General features: G+C 53.7%; 11 non-coding genes and 2 pseudogenes across 11 annotated transcripts; all 13 read right to left on the reverse strand.

The window, feature by feature from the left end:
• Nucleotides 1-430: 430 nt before the first annotated feature.
• LOC146801483 (5S ribosomal RNA) lies at nt 431-549 on the reverse strand. Its single transcript, XR_014968329.1, has one exon. It is a non-coding gene; the product is annotated as a 5S ribosomal RNA (ribosomal RNA).
• A 2,879-nt stretch (nt 550-3,428) lies between these two features.
• LOC146801484 (5S ribosomal RNA) lies at nt 3,429-3,537 on the reverse strand (annotated as a pseudogene).
• Nucleotides 3,538-4,493: 956 nt separating this feature from the next.
• LOC146801485 (5S ribosomal RNA) lies at nt 4,494-4,612 on the reverse strand. The gene has a single exon (XR_014968188.1). It is a non-coding gene; the product is annotated as a 5S ribosomal RNA (ribosomal RNA).
• Nucleotides 4,613-7,575: 2,963 nt separating this feature from the next.
• LOC146801486 (5S ribosomal RNA) lies at nt 7,576-7,694 on the reverse strand. Its single transcript, XR_014968189.1, has one exon. It is a non-coding gene; the product is annotated as a 5S ribosomal RNA (ribosomal RNA).
• A 956-nt stretch (nt 7,695-8,650) lies between these two features.
• On the reverse strand, nt 8,651-8,769 carry LOC146801487 (5S ribosomal RNA). Its single transcript, XR_014968190.1, has one exon. It is a non-coding gene; the product is annotated as a 5S ribosomal RNA (ribosomal RNA).
• Nucleotides 8,770-11,648: 2,879 nt separating this feature from the next.
• Nucleotides 11,649-11,767, reverse strand: LOC146801488 (5S ribosomal RNA). The gene has a single exon (XR_014968191.1). It is a non-coding gene; the product is annotated as a 5S ribosomal RNA (ribosomal RNA).
• Nucleotides 11,768-12,723: 956 nt separating this feature from the next.
• Nucleotides 12,724-12,842, reverse strand: LOC146801489 (5S ribosomal RNA). Its single transcript, XR_014968192.1, has one exon. It is a non-coding gene; the product is annotated as a 5S ribosomal RNA (ribosomal RNA).
• Nucleotides 12,843-15,714: 2,872 nt separating this feature from the next.
• LOC146801490 (5S ribosomal RNA) lies at nt 15,715-15,833 on the reverse strand. The gene has a single exon (XR_014968193.1). It is a non-coding gene; the product is annotated as a 5S ribosomal RNA (ribosomal RNA).
• Nucleotides 15,834-16,789: 956 nt separating this feature from the next.
• Nucleotides 16,790-16,908, reverse strand: LOC146801491 (5S ribosomal RNA). The gene has a single exon (XR_014968195.1). It is a non-coding gene; the product is annotated as a 5S ribosomal RNA (ribosomal RNA).
• A 2,875-nt stretch (nt 16,909-19,783) lies between these two features.
• On the reverse strand, nt 19,784-19,892 carry LOC146801492 (5S ribosomal RNA; annotated as a pseudogene).
• Nucleotides 19,893-20,848: 956 nt separating this feature from the next.
• On the reverse strand, nt 20,849-20,967 carry LOC146801493 (5S ribosomal RNA). Its single transcript, XR_014968196.1, has one exon. It is a non-coding gene; the product is annotated as a 5S ribosomal RNA (ribosomal RNA).
• A 2,872-nt stretch (nt 20,968-23,839) lies between these two features.
• Nucleotides 23,840-23,958, reverse strand: LOC146801494 (5S ribosomal RNA). Its single transcript, XR_014968197.1, has one exon. It is a non-coding gene; the product is annotated as a 5S ribosomal RNA (ribosomal RNA).
• A 956-nt stretch (nt 23,959-24,914) lies between these two features.
• LOC146801495 (5S ribosomal RNA) lies at nt 24,915-25,033 on the reverse strand. The gene has a single exon (XR_014968198.1). It is a non-coding gene; the product is annotated as a 5S ribosomal RNA (ribosomal RNA).
• Between the last annotated feature and the right edge of the window lie 1,441 nt (nt 25,034-26,474).

A 26,474-nucleotide genomic window follows, 5' to 3' on the forward strand; every position in this document is an offset into this window, starting at 1 on the left:
GAGGCGAGGGTCCGAGTACTGCCTGGGTCCATGGCCCTTAATGTCACGGGCCTGGCTCTCCGCCTCAGCGGGCCCCTGCTCCCTGGCTGCCTCGGACAGCCCAGCCGAGGGAGGGGGGCCCCCGGAACCGGGGCCGGCGCAGCCCATCAGCAGCGGCAGCTTGCAGCAGCTCCCCAGCCTTAGCTAGGGGTCCTCTGTCCTGTCTTAGGGCAAAGTTTTTCTTCATTTTCTTTCAGTTTTCGAGTTTAAAGTTAAGGGCCACGCATATTGTAAACTCGTTGCCGGTTTCTTTATAAATAAATAAAAAAAAAAAACAAAGAGGAGGAGGGAGAGGAGGAGAGCAGAATATATGTATATTTGTTAGAAAATGCTATGAGCCAGGAAGATTAGGTGTGATTGTGCAGGGGACGCGCAGCAGCGAGTGGCAAAATGCCTACAGCACCTGGTATTCCCAGGCGGTCTCCCATCCAAGTACTAACCAGGCCCGACCCTGCTTAGCTTCCGAGATCAGACGAGATCGGGCGCATTCAGGGTGGTATGGCCGTAGGCATGGGAGGCTGCCTGTTCAGGCCTCTTGTGCTCACACCACCCGCCACTCTGGAACCTTCTGCGCTGCGCACACTTGCACACTTCCCTTCAACAACTGCCCTCCCTTGGCAAGCTTGCTACAGATAGCCAAGCACAGCCCTGGCTTTCACCAGCCGTGCGCTTGCTTATTTCACACTTCTGCCGCCAACATCTCCTACCTTATGTACGCCCACCGTACACAGGTCTACATAAAAATCTCTTTCCCCGAGGACATTTTCTCCCTAAACGAGGCACTGAAGCGGCCAGTCCACTGGCTCACCAGCAACCAGCTTAAACTCAACGCAAACAAAACGGAATTCCTTCTGACCCCCCCCCCCACCCAAACCAAACCCAGACATCCAGGAATGGATCAAGACCATCACTGCACTCAACTGCCCTCCTACCATTATTGAGTCGGCGAAATCCCTGGGAATAACCCTTGACGGCAGCTTGCATATGCATGGCCGTATAAACGCGATGGCCAAAACGGCTAGATTCCACCCGAGCTACCTAAGAAACCTAAAACCCTTCCTCGATGTGTCCGGCCTTAAAATGGCAACCCAGGCCCTAGTCATTTCCAGACTTGAATATGGATGCTCTACTCTTGCAGGGCTACCCAAGAACTCTCTGGCCCCGTTGAAAGCCTGCCTCAACACCGCCGCCAGACTCGTAACGGGTTGAAAACAATTTGACCACATCTCTCCCCACCTCAAAGCTCTGAACTGGCTTCCCCAGAAGGCCAGAATACAATTTGAAGTGGCTTGCATAACTCACAAAGCTCTGTACGCGAATTCACCTACATATCTTGCACAAAAACTCGTGATATCCGGACAGGCCAGAAACTCCCGATCTGCCAAAAAGCACGCTTCGGGAAGAAAAAAACCTGCAATCGAGCCTTCTCTGGGGCCGCTCCAAGAATCTGGCACTCTCTCCCACCCTCCATCAGAAGACTTCCGTCACTGGCACACTTTAAGAAGGAGACCAAAACTTTCTTTAACAGGAAAATAGCTCATCTAAGGAATACTTTACAATCACCTCATAGACTTGTTCCACCCTCCACCTCGGCATTATCCACGGCCTCCACGGATGACACATTTTTCTGGACTCCTGGGCATCCCCCCCAAGAGCTGAGACTGCGCGCCTTCTTGTACATGTAACTACCCGCTCTAATTTGTTATCCCACATGTAGCTTCGACCTCAGACGGGGTGCACCTCGTGGATATGGAAACCTTCTTGTATGGTTTTTTTATCTGCATGCTTCAATTTTCTCCCACATGTAGCTTGGACCTTAGACTGCGTGCTCCTCCTGTATATTGTATCCCTATCTCTCCCAATCTGATCCCTCCCATCCTTATGCGTTGTTTTCCTCCCCCTCAATCCTGTAAAGCGCTCTGATACCCTCACGGGTCTGGTTCGCGCTCTATAAAACTATAAATAAATAAACAAATGACACGCAGGCTCCGACCTCCCTATAGGTGCCAGCTGGGGAGCTAGCAAACCAGCAGCCTGGTGTTTTCACCAAGAGCCTGGCCTTGCTTTGCACTGGGCTCTAAGGCACTCTATCGGGCCGCTCCGCCATGTGGCAGGGGCTGCCGGACTACAACTCTTCAACTCATGCTCACCCGCAGAAGCATTGGCATGGCAATTTTTTTTCCCAGGGAGCTCTGGCTGCAAGTTTTCTTTTCTTTTTTTTTATCAGAGACCGAGCCCTCGTATGCAAATCACGTCCATGTCCAGGGCCTGCCACCGTGTGTATAGAGAAGAGAGACTGAGATGAGGGTCTGAGTGCTCTATGGTTGCGTGGTCCTCGTTGCCAACGGCCTGACTTCAGCAGCCGCCCGTCCTTAAAGGCGGTGAGGCCACGCCCCCGCCCTTTTGGACATAAGGAGTGTATGTCAGGCTGAAGAAAGGTCAGCTTGACAGACACTCTTTATGTTCAGGCCAGGAGTTGGAGATGCGCTAAATGCGCAGGCTCCCGGCTGCCTAAGCTGAGGTTTGCTGGGCTGAGGATGTCACAGCTCTGGTGGGCCTGACCTCCTCGGCTCAGCAAAAGGTCCTTGAGGCCCTCCCCTCCTGTTGAGGGAGAGCTTCAGTGAAAGCCTCGTAGCTGGACGCTTCATTTTTAAACCCCGAAGCGCCAACGGCCGAGTGTCTGTCACCGACTCTGTCCCCATCCTGCTCTGTAACGAGTGAGCGACTGCTGCCTCCCCTCATTGGCTGACCAAGGTAGCAGTGGCAACCCTCTTGGCAGCTCCCGGAGGCCTGCAGCAGGTAAGTGTTGCTTTTTTCTTGACGCCGTTTGGTTCGTTTGTTCGTGTGCGCATGTATGAATGTATGTGTATTTGTGAGTGAGTGTTGTGTACGGGGTGTGTGCGAGTGTCTGCTTGTGAATGCATGGGTGTAAGTGAGTGCGTATGTGTGTGCGTGTGTGTGCGCCCCGCACCCCTCTCGGTTGTACTCGGCGGCCCTCGCTGCCTGGCTCTCCGGCTCACCCCCCCTGCTTTCGGGCTGCTGGGGAAAGCCAATAGATGGGGACCTGGAACCGATGCTGGCCCGTGCAGCAGCTCTGCGCCGCCGAGAGAAGAAAACCACATCTTGCGGGGTTGGGGTGGGGGTGGGGGGGGGGGGGGGGGAGGGGGTGTTGGAGTCGGTCCCGTGTTCTGTCTTATGGCACAGCTTTTTTTCTTTCTGGACCCAGTGTAAAGCGCAGCCGAATGTTCAATATCCGAGCGGAAAGTTATGGGCCCTGAGTGTTGCGAACCTGATGGCGTTTTTTTTTTTTTTTAAGAAACAAAAAATAAAAGAGTAGAATAGATCCCGCCCCCAAAAAAACGGAAGTGCCATTGGTCAGAGAGGCAAAATGCCTACAGCACCTGGTATTCCCAGGCGGTCTCCCATCCAAGTACTAACCAGGCCCGACCCTGCTTAGCTTCCGAGATCGGGCGCATTCAGGGTGGTATGGCCGTAGGCACGAGAGCGTGCCTGTTCAGGCCTCTTGTGCTGCGGCAGCCCGCTTGTCATCACCAGGCGTCCCTCGAGTACCTTTGCACATTTCCCTTTAACACCTGCCCTCCATATCAAACTTCCTGCACACTGCCAAGCACAGCCCTCTCTTGCACTTGCTTACTTTACACTTTCGCACAGGCTGGCTGCGACCACCCTTCTTTAGGGGCCGGCATTAGCAGCAGACCAGCAGCCGGACCTTTTTAACAAGCGCCGCCTAGCCTTGCTTCGCACTGGCCTCCAGGCACTTGCTTCGCCCTGGCCTCCAAGGCACTCTGCTCGGGACACTTCTCTATGTGCCGGGGGCTGCAGGGACTCCCGCTCAGCAGCTGATGCTCACCCGAACTCTGGGGAGGCAACTTCTTTACCCTCAATCTCTGGCTGCCGCAAGTCTCCTGTCTTTTTGTAAAAAAAGAAAAAACACCAAGAACTGGCCCCTCATATGCAAATAATGTCCGTGCCCCGCCCCCTCTGTCCGTATAGAAAAGAGAGTGAGGCGAGGGTCCGAGTACTGCCTGGGTCCATGGCCCTTAATGTCACGGGCCTGGCTCTCCGCCTCAGCGGGCCCCTGCTCCCGGGCTGCCTCGGACAGCCCAGCCGAGGGAGGGGGGCCCCCGGAACCGGGGCCGGCGCAGCCCATCAGCAGCGGCAGCTTGCAGCAGCTCCCCAGCCTTAGCTAGGGGTCCTCTGTCCTGTCTTAGGGCAAAGTTTTTCTTCATTTTCTTTCAGTTTTCGAGTTTAAAGTTAAGGGCCACGCATATTGTAAACTCGTTGCCGGTTTCTTTATAAATAAATAAAAAAAAAAAACAAAGAGGAGGAGGGAGAGGAGGAGAGCAGAATATATGTATATTTGTTAGAAAATGCTATGAGCCAGGAAGATTAGGTGTGATTGTGCAGGGGACGCGCAGCAGCGAGTGGCAAAATGCCTACAGCACCTGGTATTCCCAGGCGGTCTCCCATCCAAGTACTAACCAGGCCCGACCCTGCTTAGCTTCCGAGATCGGACGAGATCGGGCGCATTCAGGGTGGTATGGCCGTAGGCATGGGAGGCTGCCTGTTCAGGCCTCTTGTGCTGACACCACCCGCCACTCTGGAACCTTCTGCGCTGCGCACACTTGCACACTTCCCTTCAACAACTGCCCTCCCTTGGCAAGCTTGCTACAGATAGCCAAGCACAGCCCTGGCTTTCACCAGCCGTGCACTTGCTTATTTCACACTTCTGCCGCCAACATCTCCTACCTTATGTACGCCCACCGTTCACAGGTCTACATAAAAATCTCTTTCCCTGAGGACATTTTCTCCCTAAACGAGGCACTGAAGCTGGCAGTCCACTGGCTCACCAGCAACCAGCTTAAACTCCACGCAAACAAAACGGAATTCCCTCTGATCTCCCCACCCAAACCAAATCCAGACTTCCAGGAATGGATCAAGACCATCACTGCACTAAACTGCCCTCCTACCATTATTGAGTCGGCGAAATCCCTGGGAATAACCCTTGACGGCAGCTTGCATATGCATGGCCATATAAACGCGCTGGCCAGAACGGCTAGATTCCACCTGAGCTACCCAAGAAACCTAAAACCCTTCCTCGATGTGTCCGGCCTTGAAATGGCAACCCAGGCCCTAGTCATTTCTAAACTTGAATATGGATGCTCTACTCTTGCAGGGCTACCCAAGAACTGTCTGGCCCCATTGAAAGCCTGCCTCAACACCGCCGCCAGACTCGCAACGGGTTGAAACAACATTTGACCACATTTCTCCCCCTGCCTCAAAGCTCTGAACTGGCTTCCCCTGAAGGCCAGAATACAATTTAAAGCGGCTTGCATAACTCACAAAGCTCTGTACGCGAATTCACCTACATTTCTTGCACAAAAACTCGTGATATCCGGACAGGCCAGAAACTCCCGATATGCCAAAAAGCACGCTTCGGGAAGAAAAAAACCTACAATCGAGCCTTCTCTGGGGCCGCTCCAAGAATCTGGAACTCTCTCCCACCCTCCATCAGAAGACTTCCGTCACTGGCACACTTTAAGAAGGAGACCAAAACTTTCTTTAATGGGAAAATAGCTCATCTAATGAATACTTTACAATCACCTCATAGGCTTGTTCCACCCTCCAACTCGGCATTATCCACGGCCTCCACGGATGACACATTTTTCTGGACTCCTGGGCATCCCCCCCAAGAGCTGAGACTGCGCGCCTTCTTGTACATGTAACTACCCGCTCTAATTTGTTATCCCACATGTAGCTTCGACCTCAGACGGGGTGCACCTCGTGGATATGGAAACCTTCTTGTATGGTTTTTTTATCTGCATGCTTCAATTTTCTCCCACATGTAGCTTGGACCTCAGACTGCGTGCTCCTCCTGTATATTGTATCCCTATCTCTCCCAATCTGATCCCTCCCATCCTTATGCGTTGTTTTCCTCCCCCTCAATCCTGTAAAGCGCTCTGATACCCTCACGGGTCTGGTTCGCGCTCTATAAAACTATAAATAAATAAATAAATGACACGCAGGCTCCGACCTCCCTATAGGTGCCAGCTGGGGAGCTAGCAAACCAGCAGCCTGGTGTTTTCACCAAGAGCCTGGCCTTGCTTTGCACTGGGCTCTAAGGCACTCTATCGGGCCGCTCCGCCATGTGGCAGGGGCTGCCGGACTACAACTCTTCAACTCATGCTCACCCGCAGAAGCATTGGCATGGCAATTTTTTTTCCCAGGGAGCTCTGGCTGCAAGTTTTCTTTTCTTTTTTTTATCAGAGACCGAGCCCTCGTATGCAAATCACGTCCATGTCCAGGGCCTGCCACCGTGTGTATAGAGAAGAGAGACTGAGATGAGGGTCTGAGTGCTCTATGGTTGCGTGGTCCTCGTTGCCAACGGCCTGACTTCAGCAGCCGCCCGTCCTTAAAGGCGGTGAGGCCACGCCCCCGCCCTTTTGGACATAAGGAGTGTATGTCAGGCTGAAGAAAGGTCAGCTTGACAGACACTCTTTATGTTCAGGCCAGGAGTTGGAGATGCGCTAAATGCGCAGGCTCCCGGCTGCCTAAGCTGAGGTTTGCTGGGCTGAGGATGTCACAGCTCTGGTGGGCCTGACCTCCTCGGCTCAGCAAAAGGTCCTTGAGGCCCTCCCCTCCTGTTGAGGGAGAGCTTCAGTGAAAGCCTCGTAGCTGGACGCTTCATTTTTAAACCCCGAAGCGCCAACGGCCGAGTGTCTGTCACCGACTCTGTCCCCATCCTGCTCTGTAACGAGTGAGCGACTGCTGCCTCCCCTCATTGGCTGACCAAGGTAGCAGTGGCAACCCTCTTGGCAGCTCCCGGAGGCCTGCAGCAGGTAAGTGTTGCTTTTTTCTTGACGCCGTTTGGTTCGTTTGTTCGTGTGCGCATGTATGAATGTATGTGTATTTGTGAGTGAGTGTTGTGTACGGGGTGTGTGCGAGTGTCTGCTTGTGAATGCATGGGTGTAAGTGAGTGCGCATGTATGAATGTATGTGTATTTGTGAGTGAGTGTTGTGTACGGGGTGTGTGCGAGTGTCTGCTTGTGAATGCATGGGTGTAAGTGAGTGCGTATGTGTGTGCGTGTGTGTGCGCCCCGCACCCCTCTCGGTTGTACTCGGCGGCCCTCGCTGCCTGGCTCTCCGGCTCACCCCCCCTGCTTTCGGGCTGCTGGGGAAAGCCAATAGATGGGGACCTGGAACCGATGCTGGCCCGTGCAGCAGCTCTGCGCCGCCGAGAGAAGAAAACCACATCTTGCGGGGTTGGGGTGGGGGTGGGGGGGGGGGGGGGGGTGTTGGAGTCGGTCCCGTGTTCTGTCTTATGGCACAGCTTTTTTTCTTTCTGGACCCAGTGTAAAGCGCAGCCGAATGTTCAATATCCGAGCGGAAAGTTATGGGCCCTGAGTGTTGCGAACCTGATGGCGTTTTTTTTTTTTTTTAAGAAACAAAAAATAAAAGAGTAGAATAGATCCCGCCCCCCAAAAAACGGAAGTGCCATTGGTCAGAGAGGCAAAATGCCTACAGCACCTGGTATTCCCAGGCGGTCTCCCATCCAAGTACTAACCAGGCCCGACCCTGCTTAGCTTCCGAGATCGGACGAGATCGGGCGCATTCAGGGTGGTATGGCCGTAGGCACGAGAGCGTGCCTGTTCAGGCCTCTTGTGCTGCGGCAGCCCGCGTGTCATCACCAGGCGTCCCTCGAGTACCTTTGCACATTTCCCTTTAACACCTGCCCTCCATATCAAACTTCCTGCACACTGCCAAGCACAGCCCTCTCTTGCACTTGCTTACTTTACACTTTCGCACAGGCTGGCTGCGACCACCCTTCTTTAGGGGCCGGCATTAGCAGCAGACCAGCAGCCGGACCTTTTTAACAAGCGCCGCCTAGCCTTGCTTCGCACTGGCCTCCAGGCACTTGCTTCGCCCTGGCCTCCAAGGCACTCTGCTCGGGACACTTCTCTATGTGCCGGGGGCTGCAGGGACTCCCGCTCAGCAGCTGATGCTCACCCGAACTCTGGGGAGGCAACTTCTTTACCCTCAATCTCTGGCTGCCGCAAGTCTCCTGTCTTTTTGTAAAAAAAGAAAAAACACCAAGAACTGGCCCCTCATATGCAAATAATGTCCGTGCCCCGCCCCCTCTGTCCGTATAGAAAAGAGAGTGAGGCGAGGGTCCGAGTACTGCCTGGGTCCATGGCCCTTAATGTCACGGGCCTGGCTCTCCGCCTCAGCGGGCCCCTGCTCCCTGGCTGCCTCGGACAGCCCAGCCGAGGGAGGGGGGCCCCCGGAACCGGGGCCGGCGCAGCCCATCAGCAGCGGCAGCTTGCAGCAGCTCCCCAGCCTTAGCTAGGGGTCCTCTGTCCTGTCTTAGGGCAAAGTTTTTCTTCATTTTCTTTCAGTTTTCGAGTTTAAAGTTAAGGGCCACGCATATTGTAAACTCGTTGCCGGTTTCTTTATAAATAAATAAAAAAAAAAAACAAAGAGGAGGAGGGAGAGGAGGAGAGCAGAATATATGTATATTTGTTAGAAAATGCTATGAGCCAGGAAGATTAGGTGTGATTGTGCAGGGGACGCGCAGCAGCGAGTGGCAAAATGCCTACAGCACCTGGTATTCCCAGGCGGTCTCCCATCCAAGTACTAACCAGGCCCGACCCTGCTTAGCTTCCGAGATCGGACGAGATCGGGCGCATTCAGGGTGGTATGGCCGTAGGCATGGGAGGCTGCCTGTTCAGGCCTCTTGTGCTCACACCACCCGCCACTCTGGAACCTTCTGCGCTGCGCACACTTGCACACTTCCCTTCAACAACTGCCCTCCCTTGGCAAGCTTGCTACAGATAGCCAAGCACAGCCCTGGCTTTCACCAGCCGTGCGCTTGCTTATTTCACACTTCTGCCGCCAACATCTCCTACCTTATGTACGCCCACCGTACACAGGTCTACATAAAAATCTCTTTCCCCGAGGACATTTTCTCCCTAAACGAGGCACTGAAGCGGCCAGTCCACTGGCTCACCAGCAACCAGCTTAAACTCAACGCAAACAAAACGGAATTCCTTCTGACCCCCCCCCCCACCCAAACCAAACCCAGACATCCAGGAATGGATCAAGACCATCACTGCACTCAACTGCCCTCCTACCATTATTGAGTCGGCGAAATCCCTGGGAATAACCCTTGACGGCAGCTTGCATATGCATGGCCGTATAAACGCGATGGCCAAAACGGCTAGATTCCACCCGAGCTACCTAAGAAACCTAAAACCCTTCCTCGATGTGTCCGGCCTTAAAATGGCAACCCAGGCCCTAGTCATTTCCAGACTTGAATATGGATGCTCTACTCTTGCAGGGCTACCCAAGAACTCTCTGGCCCCGTTGAAAGCCTGCCTCAACACCGCCGCCAGACTCGTAACGGGTTGAAAACAATTTGACCACATCTCTCCCCACCTCAAAGCTCTGAACTGGCTTCCCCAGAAGGCCAGAATACAATTTGAAGTGGCTTGCATAACTCACAAAGCTCTGTACGCGAATTCACCTACATATCTTGCACAAAAACTCGTGATATCCGGACAGGCCAGAAACTCCCGATCTGCCAAAAAGCACGCTTCGGGAAGAAAAAAACCTGCAATCGAGCCTTCTCTGGGGCCGCTCCAAGAATCTGGCACTCTCTCCCACCCTCCATCAGAAGACTTCCGTCACTGGCACACTTTAAGAAGGAGACCAAAACTTTCTTTAACAGGAAAATAGCTCATCTAAGGAATACTTTACAATCACCTCATAGACTTGTTCCACCCTCCACCTCGGCATTATCCACGGCCTCCACGGATGACACATTTTTCTGGACTCCTGGGCATCCCCCCCAAGAGCTGAGACTGCGCGCCTTCTTGTACATGTAACTACCCGCTCTAATTTGTTATCCCACATGTAGCTTCGACCTCAGACGGGGTGCACCTCGTGGATATGGAAACCTTCTTGTATGGTTTTTTTATCTGCATGCTTCAATTTTCTCCCACATGTAGCTTGGACCTTAGACTGCGTGCTCCTCCTGTATATTGTATCCCTATCTCTCCCAATCTGATCCCTCCCATCCTTATGCGTTGTTTTCCTCCCCCTCAATCCTGTAAAGCGCTCTGATACCCTCACGGGTCTGGTTCGCGCTCTATAAAACTATAAATAAATAAACAAATGACACGCAGGCTCCGACCTCCCTATAGGTGCCAGCTGGGGAGCTAGCAAACCAGCAGCCTGGTGTTTTCACCAAGAGCCTGGCCTTGCTTTGCACTGGGCTCTAAGGCACTCTATCGGGCCGCTCCGCCATGTGGCAGGGGCTGCCGGACTACAACTCTTCAACTCATGCTCACCCGCAGAAGCATTGGCATGGCAATTTTTTTTCCCAGGGAGCTCTGGCTGCAAGTTTTCTTTTCTTTTTTTTTATCAGAGACCGAGCCCTCGTATGCAAATCACGTCCATGTCCAGGGCCTGCCACCGTGTGTATAGAGAAGAGAGACTGAGATGAGGGTCTGAGTGCTCTATGGTTGCGTGGTCCTCGTTGCCAACGGCCTGACTTCAGCAGCCGCCCGTCCTTAAAGGCGGTGAGGCCACGCCCCCGCCCTTTTGGACATAAGGAGTGTATGTCAGGCTGAAGAAAGGTCAGCTTGACAGACACTCTTTATGTTCAGGCCAGGAGTTGGAGATGCGCTAAATGCGCAGGCTCCCGGCTGCCTAAGCTGAGGTTTGCTGGGCTGAGGATGTCACAGCTCTGGTGGGCCTGACCTCCTCGGCTCAGCAAAAGGTCCTTGAGGCCCTCCCCTCCTGTTGAGGGAGAGCTTCAGTGAAAGCCTCGTAGCTGGACGCTTCATTTTTAAACCCCGAAGCGCCAACGGCCGAGTGTCTGTCACCGACTCTGTCCCCATCCTGCTCTGTAACGAGTGAGCGACTGCTGCCTCCCCTCATTGGCTGACCAAGGTAGCAGTGGCAACCCTCTTGGCAGCTCCCGGAGGCCTGCAGCAGGTAAGTGTTGCTTTTTTCTTGACGCCGTTTGGTTCGTTTGTTCGTGTGCGCATGTATGAATGTATGTGTATTTGTGAGTGAGTGTTGTGTACGGGGTGTGTGCGAGTGTCTGCTTGTGAATGCATGGGTGTAAGTGAGTGCGTATGTGTGTGCGTGTGTGTGCGCCCCGCACCCCTCTCGGTTGTACTCGGCGGCCCTCGCTGCCTGGCTCTCCGGCTCACCCCCCCTGCTTTCGGGCTGCTGGGGAAAGCCAATAGATGGGGACCTGGAACCGATGCTGGCCCGTGCAGCAGCTCTGCGCCGCCGAGAGAAGAAAACCACATCTTGCGGGGTTGGGGTGGGGGTGGGGGGGGGGGGGGGGGAGGGGGTGTTGGAGTCGGTCCCGTGTTCTGTCTTATGGCACAGCTTTTTTTCTTTCTGGACCCAGTGTAAAGCGCAGCCGAATGTTCAATATCCGAGCGGAAAGTTATGGGCCCTGAGTGTTGCGAACCTGATGGCGTTTTTTTTTTTTTTTAAGAAACAAAAAATAAAAGAGTAGAATAGATCCCGCCCCCAAAAAAACGGAAGTGCCATTGGTCAGAGAGGCAAAATGCCTACAGCACCTGGTATTCCCAGGCGGTCTCCCATCCAAGTACTAACCAGGCCCGACCCTGCTTAGCTTCCGAGATCGGACGAGATCGGGCGCATTCAGGGTGGTATGGCCGTAGGCACGAGAGCGTGCCTGTTCAGGCCTCTTGTGCTGCGGCAGCCCGCGTGTCATCACCAGGCGTCCCTCGAGTACCTTTGCACATTTCCCTTTAACACCTGCCCTCCATATCAAACTTCCTGCACACTGCCAAGCACAGCCCTCTCTTGCACTTGCTTACTTTACACTTTCGCACAGGCTGGCTGCGACCACCCTTCTTTAGGGGCCGGCATTAGCAGCAGACCAGCAGCCGGACCTTTTTAACAAGCGCCGCCTAGCCTTGCTTCGCACTGGCCTCCAGGCACTTGCTTCGCCCTGGCCTCCAAGGCACTCTGCTCGGGACACTTCTCTATGTGCCGGGGGCTGCAGGGACTCCCGCTCAGCAGCTGATGCTCACCCGAACTCTGGGGAGGCAACTTCTTTACCCTCAATCTCTGGCTGCCGCAAGTCTCCTGTCTTTTTGTAAAAAAAGAAAAAACACCAAGAACTGGCCCCTCATATGCAAATAATGTCCGTGCCCCGCCCCCTCTGTCCGTATAGAAAAGAGAGTGAGGCGAGGGTCCGAGTACTGCCTGGGTCCATGGCCCTTAATGTCACGGGCCTGGCTCTCCGCCTCAGCGGGCCCCTGCTCCCGGGCTGCCTCGGACAGCCCAGCCGAGGGAGGGGGGCCCCCGGAACCGGGGCCGGCGCAGCCCATCAGCAGCGGCAGCTTGCAGCAGCTCCCCAGCCTTAGCTAGGGGTCCTCTGTCCTGTCTTAGGGCAAAGTTTTTCTTCATTTTCTTTCAGTTTTCGAGTTTAAAGTTAAGGGCCACGCATATTGTAAACTCGTTGCCGGTTTCTTTATAAATAAATAAAAAAAAAAAACAAAGAGGAGGAGGGAGAGGAGGAGAGCAGAATATATGTATATTTGTTAGAAAATGCTATGAGCCAGGAAGATTAGGTGTGATTGTGCAGGGGACGCGCAGCAGCGAGTGGCAAAATGCCTACAGCACCTGGTATTCCCAGGCGGTCTCCCATCCAAGTACTAACCAGGCCCGACCCTGCTTAGCTTCCGAGATCGGACGAGATCGGGCGCATTCAGGGTGGTATGGCCGTAGGCATGGGAGGCTGCCTGTTCAGGCCTCTTGTGCTGACACCACCCGCCACTCTGGAACCTTCTGCGCTGCGCACACTTGCACACTTCCCTTCAACAACTGCCCTCCCTTGGCAAGCTTGCTACAGATAGCCAAGCACAGCCCTGGCTTTCACCAGCCGTGCACTTGCTTATTTCACACTTCTGCCGCCAACATCTCCTACCTTATGTACGCCCACCGTTCACAGGTCTACATAAAAATCTCTTTCCCTGAGGACATTTTCTCCCTAAACGAGGCACTGAAGCTGGCAGTCCACTGGCTCACCAGCAACCAGCTTAAACTCCACGCAAACAAAACGGAATTCCCTCTGATCTCCCCACCCAAACCAAATCCAGACTTCCAGGAATGGATCAAGACCATCACTGCACTAAACTGCCCTCCTACCATTATTGAGTCGGCGAAATCCCTGGGAATAACCCTTGACGGCAGCTTGCATATGCATGGCCATATAAACGCGCTGGCCAGAACGGCTAGATTCCACCTGAGCTACCCAAGAAACCTAAAACCCTTCCTCGATGTGTCCGGCCTTGAAATGGCAACCCAGGCCCTAGTCATTTCTAAACTTGAATATGGATGCTCTACTCTTGCAGGGCTACCCAAGAACTGTCTGGCCCCATTGAAAGCCTGCCTCAACACCGCCGCCAGACTCGCAACGGGTTGAAACAACATTTGACCACATTTCTCCCCCTGCCTCAAAGCTCTGAACTGGCTTCCCCTGAAGGCCAGAATACAATTTAAAGCGGCTTGCATAACTCACAAAGCTCTGTACGCGAATTCACCTACATTTCTTGCACAAAAACTCGTGATATCCGGACAGGCCAGAAACTCCCGATATGCCAAAAAGCACGCTTCGGGAAGAAAAAAACCTACAATCGAGCCTTCTCTGGGGCCGCTCCAAGAATCTGGAACTCTCTCCCACCCTCCATCAGAAGACTTCCGTCACTGGCACACTTTAAGAAGGAGACCAAAACTTTCTTTAATGGGAAAATAGCTCATCTAATGAATACTTTACAATCACCTCATAGGCTTGTTCCACCCTCCAACTCGGCATTATCCACGGCCTCCACGGATGACACATTTTTCTGGACTCCTGGGCATCCCCCCCAAGAGCTGAGACTGCGCGCCTTCTTGTACATGTAACTACCCGCTCTAATTTGTTATCCCACATGTAGCTTCGACCTCAGACGGGGTGCACCTCGTGGATATGGAAACCTTCTTGTATGGTTTTTTTATCTGCATGCTTCAATTTTCTCCCACATGTAGCTTGGACCTCAGACTGCGTGCTCCTCCTGTATATTGTATCCCTATCTCTCCCAATCTGATCCCTCCCATCCTTATGCGTTGTTTTCCTCCCCCTCAATCCTGTAAAGCGCTCTGATACCCTCACGGGTCTGGTTCGCGCTCTATAAAACTATAAATAAATAAATAAATGACACGCAGGCTCCGACCTCCCTATAGGTGCCAGCTGGGGAGCTAGCAAACCAGCAGCCTGGTGTTTTCACCAAGAGCCTGGCCTTGCTTTGCACTGGGCTCTAAGGCACTCTATCGGGCCGCTCCGCCATGTGGCAGGGGCTGCCGGACTACAACTCTTCAACTCATGCTCACCCGCAGAAGCATTGGCATGGCAATTTTTTTTCCCAGGGAGCTCTGGCTGCAAGTTTTCTTTTCTTTTTTTTATCAGAGACCGAGCCCTCGTATGCAAATCACGTCCATGTCCAGGGCCTGCCACCGTGTGTATAGAGAAGAGAGACTGAGATGAGGGTCTGAGTGCTCTATGGTTGCGTGGTCCTCGTTGCCAACGGCCTGACTTCAGCAGCCGCCCGTCCTTAAAGGCGGTGAGGCCACGCCCCCGCCCTTTTGGACATAAGGAGTGTATGTCAGGCTGAAGAAAGGTCAGCTTGACAGACACTCTTTATGTTCAGGCCAGGAGTTGGAGATGCGCTAAATGCGCAGGCTCCCGGCTGCCTAAGCTGAGGTTTGCTGGGCTGAGGATGTCACAGCTCTGGTGGGCCTGACCTCCTCGGCTCAGCAAAAGGTCCTTGAGGCCCTCCCCTCCTGTTGAGGGAGAGCTTCAGTGAAAGCCTCGTAGCTGGACGCTTCATTTTTAAACCCCGAAGCGCCAACGGCCGAGTGTCTGTCACCGACTCTGTCCCCATCCTGCTCTGTAACGAGTGAGCGACTGCTGCCTCCCCTCATTGGCTGACCAAGGTAGCAGTGGCAACCCTCTTGGCAGCTCCCGGAGGCCTGCAGCAGGTAAGTGTTGCTTTTTTCTTGACGCCGTTTGGTTCGTTTGTTCGTGTGCGCATGTATGAATGTATGTGTATTTGTGAGTGAGTGTTGTGTACGGGGTGTGTGCGAGTGTCTGCTTGTGAATGCATGGGTGTAAGTGAGTGCGTATGTGTGTGCGTGTGTGTGCGCCCCGCACCCCTCTCGGTTGTACTCGGCGGCCCTCGCTGCCTGGCTCTCCGGCTCACCCCCCCTGCTTTCGGGCTGCTGGGGAAAGCCAATAGATGGGGACCTGGAACCGATGCTGGCCCGTGCAGCAGCTCTGCGCCGCCGAGAGAAGAAAACCACATCTTGCGGGGTTGGGGTGGGGGTGGGGGGGGGGGGGGGGGGTGTTGGAGTCGGTCCCGTGTTCTGTCTTATGGCACAGCTTTTTTTCTTTCTGGACCCAGTGTAAAGCGCAGCCGAATGTTCAATATCCGAGCGGAAAGTTATGGGCCCTGAGTGTTGCGAACCTGATGGCGTTTTTTTTTTTTTTTAAGAAACAAAAAATAAAAGAGTAGAATAGATCCCGCCCCCCAAAAAACGGAAGTGCCATTGGTCAGAGAGGCAAAATGCCTACAGCACCTGGTATTCCCAGGCGGTCTCCCATCCAAGTACTAACCAGGCCCGACCCTGCTTAGCTTCCGAGATCGGACGAGATCGGGCGCATTCAGGGTGGTATGGCCGTAGGCACGAGAGCGTGCCTGTTCAGGCCTCTTGTGCTGCGGCAGCCCGCGTGTCATCACCAGGCGTCCCTCGAGTACCTTTGCACATTTCCCTTTAACACCTGCCCTCCATATCAAACTTCCTGCACACTGCCAAGCACAGCCCTCTCTTGCACTTGCTTACTTTACACTTTCGCACAGGCTGGCTGCGACCACCCTTCTTTAGGGGCCGGCATTAGCAGCAGACCAGCAGCCGGACCTTTTTAACAAGCGCCGCCTAGCCTTGCTTCGCACTGGCCTCCAGGCACTTGCTTCGCCCTGGCCTCCAAGGCACTCTGCTCGGGACACTTCTCTATGTGCCGGGGGCTGCAGGGACTCCCGCTCAGCAGCTGATGCTCACCCGAACTCTGGGGAGGCAACTTCTTTACCCTCAATCTCTGGCTGCCGCAAGTCTCCTGTCTTTTTGTAAAAAAAGAAAAAACACCAAGAACTGGCCCCTCATATGCAAATAATGTCCGTGCCCCGCCCCCTCTGTCCGTATAGAAAAGAGAGTGAGGCGAGGGTCCGAGTACTGCCTGGGTCCATGGCCCTTAATGTCACGGGCCTGGCTCTCCGCCTCAGCGGGCCCCTGCTCCCGGGCTGCCTCGGACAGCCCAGCCGAGGGAGGGGGGCCCCCGGAACCGGGGCCGGCGCAGCCCATCAGCAGCGGCAGCTTGCAGCAGCTCCCCAGCCTTAGCTAGGGGTCCTCTGTCCTGTCTTAGGGCAAAGTTTTTCTTCATTTTCTTTCAGTTTTCGAGTTTAAAGTTAAGGGCCACGCATATTGTAAACTCGTTGCCGGTTTCTTTATAAATAAATAAAAAAAAAAAACAAAGAGGAGGAGGGAGAGGAGGAGAGCAGAATATATGTATATTTGTTAGAAAATGCTATGAGCCAGGAAGATTAGGTGTGATTGTGCAGGGGACGCGCAGCAGCGAGTGGCAAAATGCCTACAGCACCTGGTATTCCCAGGCGGTCTCCCATCCAAGTACTAACCAGGCCCGACCCTGCTTAGCTTCCGAGATCGGACGAGATCGGGCGCATTCAGGGTGGTATGGCCGTAGGCATGGGAGGCTGCCTGTTCAGGCCTCTTGTGCTCACACCACCCGCCACTCTGGAACCTTCTGCGCTGCGCACACTTGCACACTTCCCTTCAACAACTGCCCTCCCTTGGCAAGCTTGCTACAGATAGCCAAGCACAGCCCTGGCTTTCACCAGCCGTGCGCTTGCTTATTTCACACTTCTGCCGCCAACATCTCCTACCTTATGTACGCCCACCGTACACAGGTCTACATAAAAATCTCTTTCCCCGAGGACATTTTCTCCCTAAACGAGGCACTGAAGCGGCCAGTCCACTGGCTCACCAGCAACCAGCTTAAACTCAACGCAAACAAAACGGAATTCCTTCTGACCCCCCCCCCCCACCCAAACCAAACCCAGACATCCAGGAATGGATCAAGACCATCACTGCACTCAACTGCCCTCCTACCATTATTGAGTCGGCGAAATCCCTGGGAATAACCCTTGACGGCAGCTTGCATATGCATGGCCGTATAAAAGCGATGGCCAAAACGGCTAGATTCCACCCGAGCTACCTAAGAAACCTAAAACCCTTCCTCGATGTGTCCGGCCTTAAAATGGCAACCCAGGCCCTAGTCATTTCCAGACTTGAATATGGATGCTCTACTCTTGCAGGGCTACCCAAGAACTCTCTGGCCCCGTTGAAAGCCTGCCTCAACACCGCCGCCAGACTCGTAACGGGTTGAAAACAATTTGACCACATCTCTCCCCACCTCAAAGCTCTGAACTGGCTTCCCCAGAAGGCCAGAATACAATTTGAAGTGGCTTGCATAACTCACAAAGCTCTGTACGCGAATTCACCTACATATCTTGCACAAAAACTCGTGATATCCGGACAGGCCAGAAACTCCCGATCTGCCAAAAAGCACGCTTCGGGAAGAAAAAAACCTGCAATCGAGCCTTCTTTGGGGCCGCTCCAAGAATCTGGCACTCTCTCCCACCCTCCATCAGAAGACTTCCGTCACTGGCACACTTTAAGAAGGAGACCAAAACTTTCTTTAACAGGAAAATAGCTCATCTAAGGAATACTTTACAATCACCTCATAGACTTGTTCCACCCTCCACCTCGGCATTATCCACGGCCTCCACGGATGACACATTTTTCTGGACTCCTGGGCATCCCCCCCAAGAGCTGAGACTGCGCGCCTTCTTGTACATGTAACTACCCGCTCTAATTTGTTATCCCACATGTAGCTTCGACCTCAGACGGGGTGCACCTCGTGGATATGGAAACCTTCTTGTATGGTTTTTTTATCTGCATGCTTCAATTTTCTCCCACATGTAGCTTGGACCTTAGACTGCGTGCTCCTCCTGTATATTGTATCCCTATCTCTCCCAATCTGATCCCTCCCATCCTTATGCGTTGTTTTCCTCCCCCTCAATCCTGTAAAGCGCTCTGATACCCTCACGGGTCTGGTTCGCGCTCTATAAAACTATAAATAAATAAATAAATGACACGCAGGCTCCGACCTCCCTATAGGTGCCAGCTGGGGAGCTAGCAAACCAGCAGCCTGGTGTTTTCACCAAGAGCCTGGCCTTGCTTTGCACTGGGCTCTAAGGCACTCTATCGGGCCGCTCCGCCATGTGGCAGGGGCTGCCGGACTACAACTCTTCAACTCATGCTCACCCGCAGAAGCATTGGCATGGCAATTTTTTTTCCCAGGGAGCTCTGGCTGCAAGTTTTCTTTTCTTTTTTTTTATCAGAGACCGAGCCCTCGTATGCAAATCACGTCCATGTCCAGGGCCTGCCACCGTGTGTATAGAGAAGAGAGACTGAGATGAGGGTCTGAGTGCTCTATGGTTGCGTGGTCCTCGTTGCCAACGGCCTGACTTCAGCAGCCGCCCGTCCTTAAAGGCGGTGAGGCCACGCCCCCGCCCTTTTGGACATAAGGAGTGTATGTCAGGCTGAAGAAAGGTCAGCTTGACAGACACTCTTTATGTTCAGGCCAGGAGTTGGAGATGCGCTAAATGCGCAGGCTCCCGGCTGCCTAAGCTGAGGTTTGCTGGGCTGAGGATGTCACAGCTCTGGTGGGCCTGACCTCCTCGGCTCAGCAAAAGGTCCTTGAGGCCCTCCCCTCCTGTTGAGGGAGAGCTTCAGTGAAAGCCTCGTAGCTGGACGCTTCATTTTTAAACCCCGAAGCGCCAACGGCCGAGTGTCTGTCACCGACTCTGTCCCCATCCTGCTCTGTAACGAGTGAGCGACTGCTGCCTCCCCTCATTGGCTGACCAAGGTAGCAGTGGCAACCCTCTTGGCAGCTCCCGGAGGCCTGCAGCAGGTAAGTGTTGCTTTTTTCTTGACGCCGTTTGGTTCGTTTGTTCGTGTGCGCATGTATGAATGTATGTGTATTTGTGAGTGAGTGTTGTGTACGGGGTGTGTGCGAGTGTCTGCTTGTGAATGCATGGGTGTAAGTGAGTGCGTATGTGTGTGCGTGTGTGTGCGCCCCGCACCCCTCTCGGTTGTACTCGGCGGCCCTCGCTGCCTGGCTCTCCGGCTCACCCCCCCTGCTTTCGGGCTGCTGGGGAAAGCCAATAGATGGGGACCTGGAACCGATGCTGGCCCGTGCAGCAGCTCTGCGCCGCCGAGAGAAGAAAACCACATCTTGCGGGGTTGGGGTGGGGGTGGGGGAGGGGGGGGGGGGTGTTGGAGTCGGTCCCGTGTTCTGTCTTATGGCACAGCTTTTTTTCTTTCTGGACCCAGTGTAAAGCGCAGCCGAATGTTCAATATCCGAGCGGAAAGTTATGGGCCCTGAGTGTTGCGAACCTGATGGCGTTTTTTTTTTTTTTTAAGAAACAAAAAATAAAAGAGTAGAATAGATCCCGCCCCCAAAAAAACGGAAGTGCCATTGGTCAGAGAGGCAAAATGCCTACAGCACCTGGTATTCCCAGGCGGTCTCCCATCCAAGTACTAACCAGGCCCGACCCTGCTTAGCTTCCGAGATCGGGCGCATTCAGGGTGGTATGGCCGTAGGCACGAGAGCGTGCCTGTTCAGGCCTCTTGTGCTGCGGCAGCCCGCTTGTCATCACCAGGCGTCCCTCGAGTACCTTTGCACATTTCCCTTTAACACCTGCCCTCCATATCAAACTTCCTGCACACTGCCAAGCACAGCCCTCTCTTGCACTTGCTTACTTTACACTTTCGCACAGGCTGGCTGCGACCACCCTTCTTTAGGGGCCGGCATTAGCAGCAGACCAGCAGCCGGACCTTTTTAACAAGCGCCGCCTAGCCTTGCTTCGCACTGGCCTCCAGGCACTTGCTTCGCCCTGGCCTCCAAGGCACTCTGCTCGGGACACTTCTCTATGTGCCGGGGGCTGCAGGGACTCCCGCTCAGCAGCTGATGCTCACCCGAACTCTGGGGAGGCAACTTCTTTACCCTCAATCTCTGGCTGCCGCAAGTCTCCTGTCTTTTTGTAAAAAAAGAAAAAACACCAAGAACTGGCCCCTCATATGCAAATAATGTCCGTGCCCCGCCCCCTCTGTCCGTATAGAAAAGAGAGTGAGGCGAGGGTCCGAGTACTGCCTGGGTCCATGGCCCTTAATGTCACGGGCCTGGCTCTCCGCCTCAGCGGGCCCCTGCTCCCGGGCTGCCTCGGACAGCCCAGCCGAGGGAGGGGGGCCCCCGGAACCGGGGCCGGCGCAGCCCATCAGCAGCGGCAGCTTGCAGCAGCTCCCCAGCCTTAGCTAGGGGTCCTCTGTCCTGTCTTAGGGCAAAGTTTTTCTTCATTTTCTTTCAGTTTTCGAGTTTAAAGTTAAGGGCCACGCATATTGTAAACTCGTTGCCGGTTTCTTTATAAATAAATAAAAAAAAAAAACAAAGAGGAGGAGGGAGAGGAGGAGAGCAGAATATATGTATATTTGTTAGAAAATGCTATGAGCCAGGAAGATTAGGTGTGATTGTGCAGGGGACGCGCAGCAGCGAGTGGCAAAATGCCTACAGCACCTGGTATTCCCAGGCGGTCTCCCATCCAAGTACTAACCAGGCCCGACCCTGCTTAGCTTCCGAGATCGGACGAGATCGGGCGCATTCAGGGTGGTATGGCCGTAGGCATGGGAGGCTGCCTGTTCAGGCCTCTTGTGCTGACACCACCCGCCACTCTGGAACCTTCTGCGCTGCGCACACTTGCACACTTCCCTTCAACAACTGCCCTCCCTTGGCAAGCTTGCTACAGATAGCCAAGCACAGCCCTGGCTTTCACCAGCCGTGCACTTGCTTATTTCACACTTCTGCCGCCAACATCTCCTACCTTATGTACGCCCACCGTTCACAGGTCTACATAAAAATCTCTTTCCCTGAGGACATTTTCTCCCTAAACGAGGCACTGAAGCTGGCAGTCCACTGGCTCACCAGCAACCAGCTTAAACTCCACGCAAACAAAACGGAATTCCCTCTGATCTCCCCACCCAAACCAAATCCAGACTTCCAGGAATGGATCAAGACCATCACTGCACTAAACTGCCCTCCTACCATTATTGAGTCGGCGAAATCCCTGGGAATAACCCTTGACGGCAGCTTGCATATGCATGGCCATATAAACGCGCTGGCCAGAACGGCTAGATTCCACCTGAGCTACCCAAGAAACCTAAAACCCTTCCTCGATGTGTCCGGCCTTGAAATGGCAACCCAGGCCCTAGTCATTTCTAAACTTGAATATGGATGCTCTACTCTTGCAGGGCTACCCAAGAACTGTCTGGCCCCATTGAAAGCCTGCCTCAACACCGCCGCCAGACTCGCAACGGGTTGAAACAACATTTGACCACATTTCTCCCCCTGCCTCAAAGCTCTGAACTGGCTTCCCCTGAAGGCCAGAATACAATTTAAAGCGGCTTGCATAACTCACAAAGCTCTGTACGCGAATTCACCTACATTTCTTGCACAAAAACTCGTGATATCCGGACAGGCCAGAAACTCCCGATATGCCAAAAAGCACGCTTCGGGAAGAAAAAAACCTACAATCGAGCCTTCTCTGGGGCCGCTCCAAGAATCTGGAACTCTCTCCCACCCTCCATCAGAAGACTTCCGTCACTGGCACACTTTAAGAAGGAGACCAAAACTTTCTTTAATGGGAAAATAGCTCATCTAATGAATACTTTACAATCACCTCATAGGCTTGTTCCACCCTCCAACTCGGCATTATCCACGGCCTCCACGGATGACACATTTTTCTGGACTCCTGGGCATCCCCCCCAAGAGCTGAGACTGCGCGCCTTCTTGTACATGTAACTACCCGCTCTAATTTGTTATCCCACATGTAGCTTCGACCTCAGACGGGGTGCACCTCGTGGATATGGAAACCTTCTTGTATGGTTTTTTTATCTGCATGCTTCAATTTTCTCCCACATGTAGCTTGGACCTCAGACTGCGTGCTCCTCCTGTATATTGTATCCCTATCTCTCCCAATCTGATCCCTCCCATCCTTATGCGTTGTTTTCCTCCCCCTCAATCCTGTAAAGCGCTCTGATACCCTCACGGGTCTGGTTCGCGCTCTATAAAACTATAAATAAATAAATAAATGACACGCAGGCTCCGACCTCCCTATAGGTGCCAGCTGGGGAGCTAGCAAACCAGCAGCCTGGTGTTTTCACCAAGAGCCTGGCCTTGCTTTGCACTGGGCTCTAAGGCACTCTATCGGGCCGCTCCGCCATGTGGCAGGGGCTGCCGGACTACAACTCTTCAACTCATGCTCACCCGCAGAAGCATTGGCATGGCAATTTTTTTTCCCAGGGAGCTCTGGCTGCAAGTTTTCTTTTCTTTTTTTTATCAGAGACCGAGCCCTCGTATGCAAATCACGTCCATGTCCAGGGCCTGCCACCGTGTGTATAGAGAAGAGAGACTGAGATGAGGGTCTGAGTGCTCTATGGTTGCGTGGTCCTCGTTGCCAACGGCCTGACTTCAGCAGCCGCCCGTCCTTAAAGGCGGTGAGGCCACGCCCCCGCCCTTTTGGACATAAGGAGTGTATGTCAGGCTGAAGAAAGGTCAGCTTGACAGACACTCTTTATGTTCAGGCCAGGAGTTGGAGATGCGCTAAATGCGCAGGCTCCCGGCTGCCTAAGCTGAGGTTTGCTGGGCTGAGGATGTCACAGCTCTGGTGGGCCTGACCTCCTCGGCTCAGCAAAAGGTCCTTGAGGCCCTCCCCTCCTGTTGAGGGAGAGCTTCAGTGAAAGCCTCGTAGCTGGACGCTTCATTTTTAAACCCCGAAGCGCCAACGGCCGAGTGTCTGTCACCGACTCTGTCCCCATCCTGCTCTGTAACGAGTGAGCGACTGCTGCCTCCCCTCATTGGCTGACCAAGGTAGCAGTGGCAACCCTCTTGGCAGCTCCCGGAGGCCTGCAGCAGGTAAGTGTTGCTTTTTTCTTGACGCCGTTTGGTTCGTTTGTTCGTGTGCGCATGTATGAATGTATGTGTATTTGTGAGTGAGTGTTGTGTACGGGGTGTGTGCGAGTGTCTGCTTGTGAATGCATGGGTGTAAGTGAGTGCGTATGTGTGTGCGTGTGTGTGCGCCCCGCACCCCTCTCGGTTGTACTCGGCGGCCCTCGCTGCCTGGCTCTCCGGCTCACCCCCCCTGCTTTCGGGCTGCTGGGGAAAGCCAATAGATGGGGACCTGGAACCGATGCTGGCCCGTGCAGCAGCTCTGCGCCGCCGAGAGAAGAAAACCACATCTTGCGGGGTTGGGGTGGGGGTGGGGGGGGGGGGGGGGGGTGTTGGAGTCGGTCCCGTGTTCTGTCTTATGGCACAGCTTTTTTTCTTTCTGGACCCAGTGTAAAGCGCAGCCGAATGTTCAATATCCGAGCGGAAAGTTATGGGCCCTGAGTGTTGCGAACCTGATGGCGTTTTTTTTTTTTTTTAAGAAACAAAAAATAAAAGAGTAGAATAGATCCCGCCCCCCAAAAAACGGAAGTGCCATTGGTCAGAGAGGCAAAATGCCTACAGCACCTGGTATTCCCAGGCGGTCTCCCATCCAAGTACTAACCAGGCCCGACCCTGCTTAGCTTCCGAGATCGGACGAGATCGGGCGCATTCAGGGTGGTATGGCCGTAGGCACGAGAGCGTGCCTGTTCAGGCCTCTTGTGCTGCGGCAGCCCGCGTGTCATCACCAGGCGTCCCTCGAGTACCTTTGCACATTTCCCTTTAACACCTGCCCTCCATATCAAACTTCCTGCACACTGCCAAGCACAGCCCTCTCTTGCACTTGCTTACTTTACACTTTCGCACAGGCTGGCTGCGACCACCCTTCTTTAGGGGCCGGCATTAGCAGCAGACCAGCAGCCGGACCTTTTTAACAAGCGCCGCCTAGCCTTGCTTCGCACTGGCCTCCAGGCACTTGCTTCGCCCTGGCCTCCAAGGCACTCTGCTCGGGACACTTCTCTATGTGCCGGGGGCTGCAGGGACTCCCGCTCAGCAGCTGATGCTCACCCGAACTCTGGGGAGGCAACTTCTTTACCCTCAATCTCTGGCTGCCGCAAGTCTCCTGTCTTTTTGTAAAAAAAGAAAAAACACCAAGAACTGGCCCCTCATATGCAAATAATGTCCGTGCCCCGCCCCCTCTGTCCGTATAGAAAAGAGAGTGAGGCGAGGGTCCGAGTACTGCCTGGGTCCATGGCCCTTAATGTCACGGGCCTGGCTCTCCGCCTCAGCGGGCCCCTGCTCCCGGGCTGCCTCGGACAGCCCAGCCGAGGGAGGGGGGCCCCCGGAACCGGGGCCGGCGCAGCCCATCAGCAGCGGCAGCTTGCAGCAGCTCCCCAGCCTTAGCTAGGGGTCCTCTGTCCTGTCTTAGGGCAAAGTTTTTCTTCATTTTCTTTCAGTTTTCGAGTTTAAAGTTAAGGGCCACGCATATTGTAAACTCGTTGCCGGTTTCTTTATAAATAAATAAAAAAAAAAAACAAAGAGGAGGAGGGAGAGGAGGAGAGCAGAATATATGTATATTTGTTAGAAAATGCTATGAGCCAGGAAGATTAGGTGTGATTGTGCAGGGGACGCGCAGCAGCGAGTGGCAAAATGCCTACAGCACCTGGTATTCCCAGGCGGTCTCCCATCCAAGTACTAACCAGGCCCGACCCTGCTTAGCTTCCGAGATCGGACGAGATCGGGCGCATTCAGGGTGGTATGGCCGTAGGCATGGGAGGCTGCCTGTTCAGGCCTCTTGTGCTCACACCACCCGCCACTCTGGAACCTTCTGCGCTGCGCACACTTGCACACTTCCCTTCAACAACTGCCCTCCCTTGGCAAGCTTGCTACAGATAGCCAAGCACAGCCCTGGCTTTCACCAGCCGTGCGCTTGCTTATTTCACACTTCTGCCGCCAACATCTCCTACCTTATGTACGCCCACCGTACACAGGTCTACATAAAAATCTCTTTCCCCGAGGACATTTTCTCCCTAAACGAGGCACTGAAGCGGCCAGTCCACTGGCTCACCAGCAACCAGCTTAAACTCAACGCAAACAAAACGGAATTCCTTCTGACCCCCCCCCCCACCCAAACCAAACCCAGACATCCAGGAATGGATCAAGACCATCACTGCACTCAACTGCCCTCCTACCATTATTGAGTCGGCGAAATCCCTGGGAATAACCCTTGACGGCAGCTTGCATATGCATGGCCGTATAAACGCGATGGCCAAAACGGCTAGATTCCACCCGAGCTACCTAAGAAACCTAAAACCCTTCCTCGATGTGTCCGGCCTTAAAATGGCAACCCAGGCCCTAGTCATTTCCAGACTTGAATATGGATGCTCTACTCTTGCAGGGCTACCCAAGAACTCTCTGGCCCCGTTGAAAGCCTGCCTCAACACCGCCGCCAGACTCGTAACGGGTTGAAAACAATTTGACCACATCTCTCCCCACCTCAAAGCTCTGAACTGGCTTCCCCAGAAGGCCAGAATACAATTTGAAGTGGCTTGCATAACTCACAAAGCTCTGTACGCGAATTCACCTACATATCTTGCACAAAAACTCGTGATATCCGGACAGGCCAGAAACTCCCGATCTGCCAAAAAGCACGCTTCGGGAAGAAAAAAACCTGCAATCGAGCCTTCTCTGGGGCCGCTCCAAGAATCTGGCACTCTCTCCCACCCTCCATCAGAAGACTTCCGTCACTGGCACACTTTAAGAAGGAGACCAAAACTTTCTTTAACAGGAAAATAGCTCATCTAAGGAATACTTTACAATCACCTCATAGACTTGTTCCACCCTCCACCTCGGCATTATCCACGGCCTCCACGGATGACACATTTTTCTGGACTCCTGGGCATCCCCCCCAAGAGCTGAGACTGCGCGCCTTCTTGTACATGTAACTACCCGCTCTAATTTGTTATCCCACATGTAGCTTCGACCTCAGACGGGGTGCACCTCGTGGATATGGAAACCTTCTTGTATGGTTTTTTTATCTGCATGCTTCAATTTTCTCCCACATGTAGCTTGGACCTTAGACTGCGTGCTCCTCCTGTATATTGTATCCCTATCTCTCCCAATCTGATCCCTCCCATCCTTATGCGTTGTTTTCCTCCCCCTCAATCCTGTAAAGCGCTCTGATACCCTCACGGGTCTGGTTCGCGCTCTA

Source organism: Triturus cristatus, chromosome 8 (assembly GCF_964204655.1).
Source record: "Triturus cristatus chromosome 8, aTriCri1.1, whole genome shotgun sequence".
NCBI classification, from domain to species: Eukaryota; Metazoa; Chordata; class Amphibia; order Caudata; family Salamandridae; genus Triturus; species Triturus cristatus.